Source organism: Trematomus bernacchii, unplaced genomic scaffold (assembly GCF_902827165.1).
Source record: "Trematomus bernacchii unplaced genomic scaffold, fTreBer1.1, whole genome shotgun sequence".
NCBI classification, from domain to species: Eukaryota; Metazoa; Chordata; class Actinopteri; order Perciformes; family Nototheniidae; genus Trematomus; species Trematomus bernacchii.
The window spans coordinates 1,557,421-1,569,583 of NW_022987839.1; positions in this window are offsets into that span (position 1 = coordinate 1,557,421).

Genomic DNA, 12,163 nt, shown 5'->3' on the forward strand with positions numbered 1-12,163 from the left:
GTTTTCCTCTCTATGTAAATCATTTAGTTAGAAATGTGAAGGTGCACACTTATTTTTACATTATATTGTTTTTACTCCCTCCTGTTATCTTCTTGCATTCATGTTCAGAACCTTGGACAGCTCTTGTCTCTTATAGCAACTTCACCAGTGGCTTTTTAATCGCTTTTTCATATTCACAATGCTTTAAAACGTTGTTTGGTAAAGTAGACTGTGATGAATACAGTTTGGGGCTTGCAGTGGGTTCCTTTCTTTCCCTTATATGTAGTCATTAGATTGTCCTTCTTTCACCCACTTCATCCTTTTTTATTTCTAAATGTTAGAATAAACACATTGGAATGAACCATCTCAGTTTCAAGGAGTCCTTTTATTCCATCTCTTCCTCTAAGAAATCAGAATAGACACACTTCATTTCCTAACCTGTTTTCTTTGCACAATGATCACTATGAAGCTGAGGGTTTTAAAATGCCCCCAAATCAGCCTGTATTGATTTCTGGCTAATTAATATGCAAGGAAAGACCTGTAATCCCATTTTTGTTTTAAACGGTAAAAGCCCTTTCTTTTCTGATAAAGGCAGATTTGGTCCAGACCGGAGCTGCATGACAACAAGTCTCTCATCCCCACTGAGGTAAAGTGGCTCACATTGTATCAGAGGGTTCAGCCTTTGCTTGGAGCGACTGCTGCTCTTGACATTTCCATTAAATCATTCCTCCTGGAAATACTACCATGGCGCCCTGGCAGTCACATGCATGACTGTGCTCTGTCATTTTGATTATAAGCAGTGTAGATAGATAGATAGATAGATAGATAGATAGATAGATAGATAGATAGATAGATAGATAGATAGATAGATAGATAGATAGATATAGATAGATAGATAGATAGATAGATAGATAGATATAGATAGATAGATAGATAGATAGATAGATATAGATAGATAGATAGATAGATAGATAGATAGATATAGATAGATAGATAGATAGATAGATAAATAGATAAATAGATAGATAGATAGATATAGATATAGATAGATAGATATATAGATAGATAGATAGATATAGATAGATAGATATATTGTAGTTTTGGAAGTAGTCAACATGTAAATAAACAAAAAACTTACTTTCATTTTGCAGTGGCTTGTATGGAGTTCAACTACATTTACATTAGCATAGTAGTCATAGTAGTTCAATTGCTTATATTTTGGTCATGTTATGTGTACACACTAAACTACAATCGATTTTGGTCACTATAAAAGAAAGGGATTTTTTTTCTTTCATTTCTTTTTGGTCATTTCTTCTATAACGTAATGGCGTCCAGTTTTAGTGAAACAAAGACCTAGGGCCATGGCTCTCTTAGTTCTGACAAATTATTATGTTCATAGTAACAATACTAACATGCTCATTATGTGTTCAGAAGTGTTAGCATGCTAACTTTTCACCAAACACCAAGTACATCCAACAGATTTGGATCATTATGCTAGAAAACAAAAAATGTCACCCTCATGTTGGCGCTAGATGAGCTGAGAGAGAATAACCCAAGGCAAATGAAATTCATCCTATGGGGGTTTTAAATACCTGGACAAAATGGCATCTGATAGCAATCCATCTATTAGTTGTTGAGCTCTTACAATCTCGACCACAGTGTTGGACTGAAGGACTGACTCTCACTACTGTCCCTGCAGCCATGCCACTCTAAAAATAAAGCCCCAATGTTAAAACATTCCACACGGAAAGGTCAGACCATCACATTGACCTTGTGGATTTTTTGTACCTATATTAACTCCATAAACAGTATAAGCAACCACAAATCTACAGTTTATTGAATTTCAACGTTGCAAACTAAAGTAGATCAGAGTAGTGGGAATATAAATATACAGCAGAAGATGGCTTTCCTCACGCCCCCGCAGCCCCCGTGGGTCAAAGGTTTCAGGGTCATCTGAATGAATCCACAAAGCCTGCATGAAATCACATCAGAGCGTCCAGAATCCCTCCATTGCAGCTCCTTGGTTTTTCAGCGGCATGCTACGGTGCCCGGTGAAGAGACAGAGGTGGAGTCTGCCCTCTCACCCTCTGCATGTCCTCAACCCAGAGCTGGCGCTGACAGAGATGGAGGGTTTGCTGTTTGATTCAGCTCTCGGGGGTCTATTGATGGTTTCAAAGTGGAGTCCACCTGCCACTGCTTTAATCATCCGTGACCCCGGCTGCATGTTGGAAGACCGCAGAGGGGGACCGGATCAGCAGTCCTGTACGTGTGTGTGTGTTCGTGTGTGAGCAGTCAAAGGAAAGTAAAGAAAGAAGGAGAGACGGATATATATATAGAGAGAGGATGAAGAGACATTCAGATGTAAAGAGATAAGATGAGTATGAGTCGGTCCAGACACTTTTCAACTTTGTCATCATGTGGCATTTTCTCTATGAGCTTTCTTGGAATAACATTGTTTTGATCCCATCCAGCTCGAGGCTTTTACTTTTTCACATGAAATATTTCTATCTGGTTTAAGTGTATTATTAGTGTATTTAATAAGATTTTTCTCCAGAGGTGGAGCAGAGTGAATCAGCATGCAGACACAACTTATGGCTGCCACATTAATTCAATTTATTCCAAAGCCTTTCTTAAGGCCAAGGTTGTAATTATGGCATGCAATTAGCGGGGGTATAAATATTAGATAACTTCCCAATTCCCAGTGAAAGTTAACCCAAAAGTGTTTTTTTTTTTCACGTATTGGTGATTTACATAAATATCTCAGAGCGCTTCTGGCTATAATTAAAGTGAAATTCACATGGAGCTGACAAACATCACTCATCGTTTAGGTGAGAAGGTTGTGATAAGTGTTTATCTATTATTTTTGCGTCACCAGAAGTCTACTGATAATTGGAACGAAACGTCACCTTTAAAGTGCCAAGTGGAGCTACCGTGTGATGCCATATGACTCCACAGTGTTGGATTTGAGTGGGTTGTTACCACACATAAAAGTCACTGTGTACAAGGAGTAGTTGACATTTTTTGGAGAGTATGCCAAAGCCACTGCAGTGCAGCTCAGAACAGGAAGTGATCAGGGTGAGGAAGGAGGTTGCAGAGTCAGGAAACACTGTTTAGAACTAGTTCAAGCACTGCTGTGTGAGTACGTGTGTGTGTGTGTGTGTGTGTGTGTGTGTGTGTGTGTGTGTGTGTGTGTGTGTGTGTGTGTGTGTGTGTGTGTGTGTGTGTGTGTGTGTGTGTGTGTGTGTGTGTGTGTGTGTGCAAAATGATGAAAGTAATGTTTATTCGAGACACTGATCATAGAAATTATCCATGTACTTTGTAAACATCTTTAATAACTTATATGGTGACACGTTCTGCCCTGATTCATAGCAGTTTACTCCGCTTTTAATTTATTTTTGTATATTTCATTTATTTTATCAGGCAATCTCATTGAGATTAAAAATGATTTTCCAAGAGAGACCGGATAACAGGAAGAAAAACAGAAGGGAGACAACTTTATTCAGTAAATGAAGAACATGAGATACAGTAGTTACCTACAGTATGTTTGGATGTAAGAAGTTCCATCCAACTGTTTGATACTGAAAACAATGAGTACGCAATTTGTCATTTGTGATAAAACATAACATACACTCTTTATGAAATCTCGAGATGCTGTTGTAAAAATTATCAATCCAAAACCCCTACCAAATAGAGATAGAAATGCAATGAAATGTGTCTACTTTTGAGCCTAAGGGGCCACACTTTTGTCCTTTTTATAATTCAATCAACTGTTGGAGTCGGGAGGCCTGTTAATTTATTCCGGCAATTACTCAGACCTACTAATGGTGCTTTTCCACTGCAGGACCTAGCACGGCTTAGTACGGTATGGTTAGGCCTTGGTAGGCCAGGCTCACTTTATGCTGCGTTTCCATTACAGTTTAGTAACAGGGGTAGTAACTATAGTAACGCAGTGTAGGCGGGGCGATCGGCTGTTCGGCGGGCGGAGCGACGCTGCGCAAAACTGCCGTGACGTCATCTTCAATGCGAACCACAAAACCAAAACATCAGCCGTTAGCTGTTAGCTGTTAGCACTCAGAGCTCACAGCTCCTCATATCTGTTCAGAAACTAGACAAAAGTTAAACAAGTACAAACCACAGACCGTCTGTGTCATGGCGAATACAGTCGCTGGTTTATTTATGTCTGTAGGCCGTTGTTGTGAGTGTGGACGGAGCATATACTGTCACGAACTTGGAATCACAAGGAACTGAACTCAAATGCACGACCCGAGAGACAAAGGTATAGTATGCAAAAAGGTAGGTACTTTATTCCAAAAAGGATGTAAGAAAATAAGGATCGACACTCGAGGTGAAAACGGTTTCAGAAAAGCACTCAAGGTGAGGAACAACACTTACTAAAGACTTCTGGAGCATCAATTAGGCTTGAGTCATAATACTTAGTCGCTGGTACGCTGACTACTGGCATGGAGACAGGACAAGACGAACTGACACAAGACAAGGGGAGACTGGGGAATATAAACAAGAGGTAACTGGGCACAGGTGAAAACGATCAGGGGCGGGGCTGGTGCTGATGAGAGCGGGAGAAACACACAAGGGTAGGGAGTCAAGGAACCTGGAATGAACATAACAGGTGAGTGTCAAAAATAAAACAGGTTGTGGGAGACAATACAAAAATTGACTAAACAAAATCATGAAACATGACTAGACTCAACACTTTTGACGGGACACAACATATACAACGTTAGCTTAGCCTGATCGATCCGATCTCCATTCAGAAAACACGCATTTTAAAATGTTTTTCGCCTGCCGTCTTGTCTGCAGACCGGTATCAGTATGTTGTTACTTCGGCATCATTTTGAAACGTGTATTACAATTAAATCACGGTAAAATATGTTCTCCACAAAAGGACAGAAAAACCCCCAAAGACACACCTCATACCCATACAGTATATGTAGGAAAAGGTCATGGCCTCTGGTGTGCAGGACTGGACATGTCCAGACATATTCTTCTATGGTATGGCCTAAGTATTTTTCCATTGAGTCAGGGGCCCCCTGTGCACAGCCTGCTGTGAGTGAGAACAACTGTCCCCCCTCTTTAAACAGTGACACCCATAAACTATAATAGGCCGTAAACTTAACAAACCACTTGCGTTTGTATATACTGTGATTATAGAACAACATTAAATATAATGCATTTTCAGTGTGGGTTATACAAGAATATATTTGATTATATTTGATTATATTAACTTTCGTTTTAATTATTAAACCTAATATGGAGACCTCAACACAACCAACATAGTGCTTGAACGTAGACAGGGTTCCTGGTCCATCCAAACCAACTACAAGTAGGATGCTCCGACAGTACCTTAACTAAAAACCATCAATAAAACCAAATCTAATTTGAGGACAAAGTCTGATTTAAAACGAAATATTGAGTAGGGTATTCACTTCTGAAACATCTCATGTGACATAAGGAAAACGTTTTTGATTGGTATACATCATCATAAATAAATTGATAACATACATGTATGGCATTTCTGGATATAAAGATATATGAATAGTTAGAAATAAACCTCAAGAGAGAGAGAGAGAGACACACAACCGTGACTGTGCTCTTTGCACTCCTGGCATCTTGAATCAAAAGTCATGTTGAGTGGGTGGCACACTTCCTCTTGCCAGGTACCAGAGGCAGGGAGCAGCACCTTACATGTAGCTGCACCTAAACCAGGCCATTGAAGCAGCTGGAGCCCGGCCTTTCTTTCCTTGAGAGATGTTGGCAACCCGCCAAACTCTCTGCGAGCCGTGCTTCATTTCACTACATGATGTATGGCATGAGTCATGTTCAACAGTAAAAACAAATCAGTTCATCAACAGCCCTCCGTAATATGTGAGAGGAGATAAAAGCGTTCTGTTAGGATAAATACGGAGATTTAAATGAGGTGATAAATGTGAACGATACCCAAGGCCAATTAACACCTTTAGGTTCCTTCCTGACCTTTTACTGCAATAGACGGATGAGATGGTATTGAGTGTCTAATTGCGGCTGTATGTACTGCGGATGGCTCATACTTGCCACAGGCTTATTCAAATGTCCATGTCTTTAAATAAAATGGAATTCATAATGATATAATCAATGTACTCAACAAGCGTGAATCTAAGGGGAAAAAAATCACTGCTGGTTTTGGAGGTATAAAAAGAAAAGAAAATCCCATTAGGTAATAGTCCGGAGGAGGCTTTGTTTTTTGTTCTGCAAAGCGTTGATTCAGCTCTAAGTTTTGACTCAAATGTCTACAAACCCATGTGAGCCTCTTGACATCTATTAGGTACGGCATGCCAAAAACTCCACATATTCCCTGAGGTTCTTTTGCTTTGCTCTAAACAAGGTTTAGACGTGTTATGTGGTGCAGAGGAGAGCTGAGATTTTCTTGCAAGATTCCTGGTGGATTGACATGCTGATAAACACTCAGCATGCAGTACAGCTGGGTTTTATATTTCAGATTACATATCTGCAATACTTGACCATAACAGGTTCATTGCTTTGTGGTTTGATCCTTGCCAGGTTCGCCATTTTGTGAATTAAAGCCTCATTTACTGGGAAACGTTGGAATCAGTCGTTGGAGCTTATTGTAAAGTTTATGAAATCCTATCTTTTTGTCAGTGGTCATAAAAAAGAAATGAACGAATTAGACCAAGATAGTATTTCTTAGCTTGACATTAATGTCTTGAAGCTTTTCCGTAGTTGTGTGACCACTAGCCTGCTTCCCAGAAGGCAGACTGAGATGGAATATATCCCAGAATCAATTATCTATGAATTGGATTGTATTACAGAGAACAGTAGCTCTGAATACGTTTGGTAGAGGCACTCAGGAGATCGTCAACAGAGTGTAACCAACCAACCAACGCTGGGCGCATGTTAACACGCTTGAGCACAGACAAATGTTGCCTCTGTCATTAATTAAAATTCCAAGCAGCCATTCATTATTCTTTGTCGCTACTACATGTATCTCCATATTCTGCAGGCAGTGCAGCGGGGGTGTTGTCCCACAAACTATTAATTGATTGGATTTTTCTTGTGTTCTGCCTTATTAATCACTTGACTATCAATTAAGGCTGCACAGCCTGTGCTGAGCATGTTACTCCCATATATCATGCTATTTGTGTGTGTCGTGTTCTGAGCGGTTCATTATTTCCAACATGGACCATTGGCAGACGACAAGGTAGTCATTGACCTCTACCTAATCTTCTTTTGATTGAGGGTAACACATTGCGATGTGGAGACTGCTGGCTAATGTTTAGGTGCACTTAGAGAATATTGATTCAGAGGGTTAGCATACATTGTAAAAATAAAGTCCACTATCTTGATTTGTGTGTTTGTAAATGCTTGACTAAGCATTCACTCACCCATGTCTAATCTACTTTTCTTTGAGGTTAACCTGTTGGGATATTACAAACCACAGGGACCCGTGTGCTGCTCTTAAACTGAACTCAAACGGCTGAAGCTGCTGTGGTATCAGGAGGAGAGAAATCTTTGCAAACTTCAGCCAGCTCAACCAATAACAAACCTTTCGCTCCCACTGGCTCCCCTGAACAGCACACACTTTGAAATAAGAACAGTAGAAATAGTCTCACAGCTATTTTTGAGATTATAACCCGGAGTGTGTTTAGCCACTTAACATGGCAGGTTATTGTTTTGAAACATATGTGAGCCAAGCACATAACCTACCACATGGTTGTGAGGGAAACTTCTGAAGCAATTGGAAACAGGACTCAGAGAGACACGAGGAGAGCTGGAGCTTTGATGGCAAACACTGACGGTTTATTTGGAGCTTCGGCCGGAGAATTCACAAGACATGTCATGAGCCACGAGTTGACACAGATTGAGATGCCAAATCAATTCTGAAGAACTCTTCTGTAGTTCGAGGTTTTAACTAGTTAGGAGTGTAATAATCAACATTCTTCATCAGCGAGACTAAACAAATATGGACCCTGAATCGAACTAGAGCTGTCATCCATAGAAAATAATGTGCGCCAGGGAACCTACGTTTCAGAAAAGAAGGGCCTCTAGATGTCCCTGAACAATAAAATATCTCATGTCAGCTTGTGCTCGGTCATAAACTGCAACAACAATGCGCCCAAGCTGCCCCTCCTAAGAGAGATAGCAGCAATACCCAAGGCCGCAGAACTATGCCATGGCAAAAGAGACAGTGAAAGGAGAAAATTATGAACTGTGTCAAAGGTTGAATACCTAAGCAAATAATTCCCTAGCAATGTTATATGATGTTCACAGGTTATCCAGCATGGCCTCTGTATCCTTGGTGATGAAGTCCAGACAATATGTAGAGTAAATTCTCAGAACTCATCCAGTCCGGGTTGTTGTGAGTTCATTTTCAGAGGCCACCACAAACTCACATTATCCTAGGACATTAGTGTCTGGTCCATAACAATATATTCAAGTATTTTCCAATGTAAAATACCACTCAAAGCATAGGTTATTTTTTACAAGTCTCGAATAATGCCCACATTGGAGTGTATCACTTCAAGAGGACTTAAACTCCACATTTCTTGGAAAAATGTATTCTATTCAAGGTCAGTCAAAGTTTCAAATCTGTTCATTTATCCATTGAGGCAATTTCTAAACACAAACAAGTTTATTCTTTAGTTACACCTTTGTCACTTGTATTCTTCAGTGGGTTTACTGAGCATCAATTCAATGTCATTTCACATCTAAATGTTTTCCAAAACCAAAAATGAAATGTGTGTTAGTCAGATTTTTCACTACTTTTTTATTTGCTTTTTATATATTTTATCAACCATGTTATTAAATAGATTGATTTATTTCAGGTATTTAATTCATTGAATCAGTCAAAAAATATATTTGTATGTATATGTTTTTTCTCCATTAAAGAAGACATTATGCACATTTACAGGTTCATATTTGTATTTTTGCCTCTACTGTGAAGTTTACATGCTTTAATGTTCCAAAAATGTTAATTCATTAATGATGACTGCCTACATTTAGCTAATGACTTATTAGTAAGAACGATGCCTTTGAGGTTTTACTAATGGGTAGCATTCTTACCTGCGACCTATGTATATTTAAGAATGGATTTCCAATATTTATTACTGCAACTGTTTATACATCCAGCCATTCACTGTTGTGCTGCAGTCAGAGATCCGTTGGGTTGTATTTGCTCCCGGTATTAACAGGCTTTGACATGCCTCCAGCTGAAGTATTTCATCAGAAACTCAGGTGATTAAAAGTGGAGTGGAAGCAGAATTCAGATAGTTGGAATGCCTGAGCCACAAGTTTTCTGGAGCATTGCCTGAGCAGACTTTTATGTGGAAGATAACTGTCATCACATATTTTTTTCCGCCAATCTTATCTCCCCCAAAACATGATATTTTTGGAGATAGAGCTACTGTATTTTACAGGCTCACACATCCACCCATAGACTTCTCTGTTCTCCCTCTATACTGCCGCTGATATGTACGGTACCTTTATTTATTCCACCCACACAAACAGATACATGTGCACACAAGCATAGCAACACCAACACACAGACACACACACAAACACATCATCCCAACAAGAATACACATATTTGTAAACACCGCCCCCTAACAGGCTTCCTCGTCAAGCGTTTCCTGTTGTTTTCTTATTTAGGTTCACAGTGCTCCTTCAAGTAACCTTTCTCATTCTGAGAATCTGCAATGCAGGCTGTCTTCATTTAGGTGTTTGTTGGGTGGGCAGGGTGGAGCCTGCATTATTTATGATGAGGCAAACCAGCAGCAAGTGAACAGACACGAGAACAGCCCCTTACACCACAGCGAGGCAATCAAACACAGACAGTCCCCATGCATTTAGGGACACCTCATGACATCTCTTTTCATTTTAAACATAAAACATTCTCCCGTGCTGAATGCTTCGGAGAGAACAAAAATGAGAAGCTCAGAATTGGACGTCCTAAGGGAGCATATCTCCCCCGAATGTTGGTGTAAGAGGTGTTTCCGATGATTTGTCAGAAAATAACAGGAGTGCGTAGAAATCATGATAAACATTGAACAAGATGAACAAGGACATTTCTATCTCCAGCGGGAAGCATTGTTTTCCGTGGAAACAAAACGTCACATCAGCGCTGAAATAGGCTGCCGGCTCCTGAATATAGACGGATCTAATGAATTAATATTACAAAGCAAATAGCACCTATCCATTGTCATCAAGCGCTGAGTCCTCTTTGTTTGTCGGGGTTTACATTAAACACAGAATCTGAAGTGTGGCTGACAGACAGAGACTTACTTGTGATGTTCATGTTATGGAAAATGAATAAAGCATGAAGTGTTTGGGTGCATAGCAGGCTTTATGGAGAGGACAGGAAGGGGTTGAGAGATGGGTGGATAGGTGGGAAGGGGGCGTTGTGAGATGGAGGTTGGTGTAGAGGCCGCAGGTCACGTCTGGCAGGTGCTGGAATTCAGCGAAAAGCTCTTAAATATTAAACGCCAACCACCTGCCGTTTTTCCCTTTCCTTCTATTCAATAATAGAGGACAGCCGTCGAAGCTGTGATATTTCTATGTGTGAGAGAATAATGGTTGTATAACAGAGAATAGTACAAAGCATGTTTACAACAAAGCCATCATGCATCTAGCCACTGGTGTCTGTACAGGACATAGATTCATATCGATGGATAATAATACAACTTAAATTGCACTTTTACTGAATAAGTCTACATTTGAATTCCTAAAAAGTCCTCCTATTTGCACAGCAATAGGCTCATTTGTATTTCTTTTACGTAATTAGATAACCACAGGCTTAAAATTTGGCAAATAGATGGTTTGTTGATCTTTTCATTCCCTGGATTGACTGCAATCCCCAAAATGGATTTGGGTTTTTCTCTGGAGGCCCAGAGCTGGCCTCATTTCCTGATCAAAAGAGCTCTCCCTGTCTGGTACAGATCTGGGATTAAATGGCTATCTTTGATGACTCACTTAGCAAAATTACAACCCTGTTTCCAAAGATTACCCTCCCGGCTGCTTTCTTTTTCTCACTATTTCTGAGGTTCGGTCAGTCACAAGACTTCATTATAGATGTCTATTTAAAATCAAAGCTTTGATGACGTATTCACTAGATAATCTGACTTTTTTCAATTAGATCGTAACATCTAGAAAGAATTTACAAATTGTGTGTTTCTGCTTTTTTTCAATTATATAAAATAATATATTTGATTAACAAAATCATATTCATACACATATGTTGGTGATATATATACAGTTATGAAGATAAATGATACCTGTAAAGCAAAATGTCCCCATGATGGCAGGTTCATAAGGAAGCAAGAGTTACCTGTTAGAATATTTAAGACTTTCATACCCAGAGGTCCGAAGGATTTTTTCATTGTTCCCGATTCAAGCTTTCTTGGAGAGTAAACTTGTTTACTGCCGCTGCTGTTAAAACCGTTTAGATTTGTCCTCATTTAAAATATTTTACATCATTCCGAAAAAGGTGTCTAAACCTGAGAAACAGAATTAAAATAATTCACTTTGTTCACATCAATAGCTCTCCTGCAGGAAAAGAAAGGTGAATAAAACTCGACACAGGCCATTTGAATTTTTTGTTCACCAAGATTCCGATTTAACATTCAAGTTATAATGTGATTTTGAGACCTATTGATGTTTTGGTAAGGATAGTCACCTGTTTCTTACCCAAGCTTCCAATCTGTATGCTAAACTAAGATAATCCCTCTCTTGGCTTCAGCTTTGTAGTGCCAGTGGCATTTGATTTAAAATGCAGCACCTCGATTAATCCAAGCACGCTCTGTTTTGTTTAAGACAAATTTGTGTAAATATATGAAGTATTGATACAAGAAATTCTACATCTAATACCTTTAACATGTAGCGATGTGCTGGTATGACTGTGCAGGGGCTGTGCAAGTGTCTATTCACATTTGTCAAGACATAAGAGTGGTAATCATGTTCACATCTCTCTCTCTTTGCAAGTGAAATGACAGGAAAACAAGTGCACTTTGGGAAAATATGCTGCTGCTTCATCCAAGTGTTATGGTTTGCTATTTTCTCTTTAAAGTGTAGCAATTACTTTATTACATAAACAGTTCAACAGAGCAGATCCGAAAATTATGATCTGTGCATTGTGTCATTCCATTTTTCTTTAAATAAGTTATTTTACGAGTTCCTC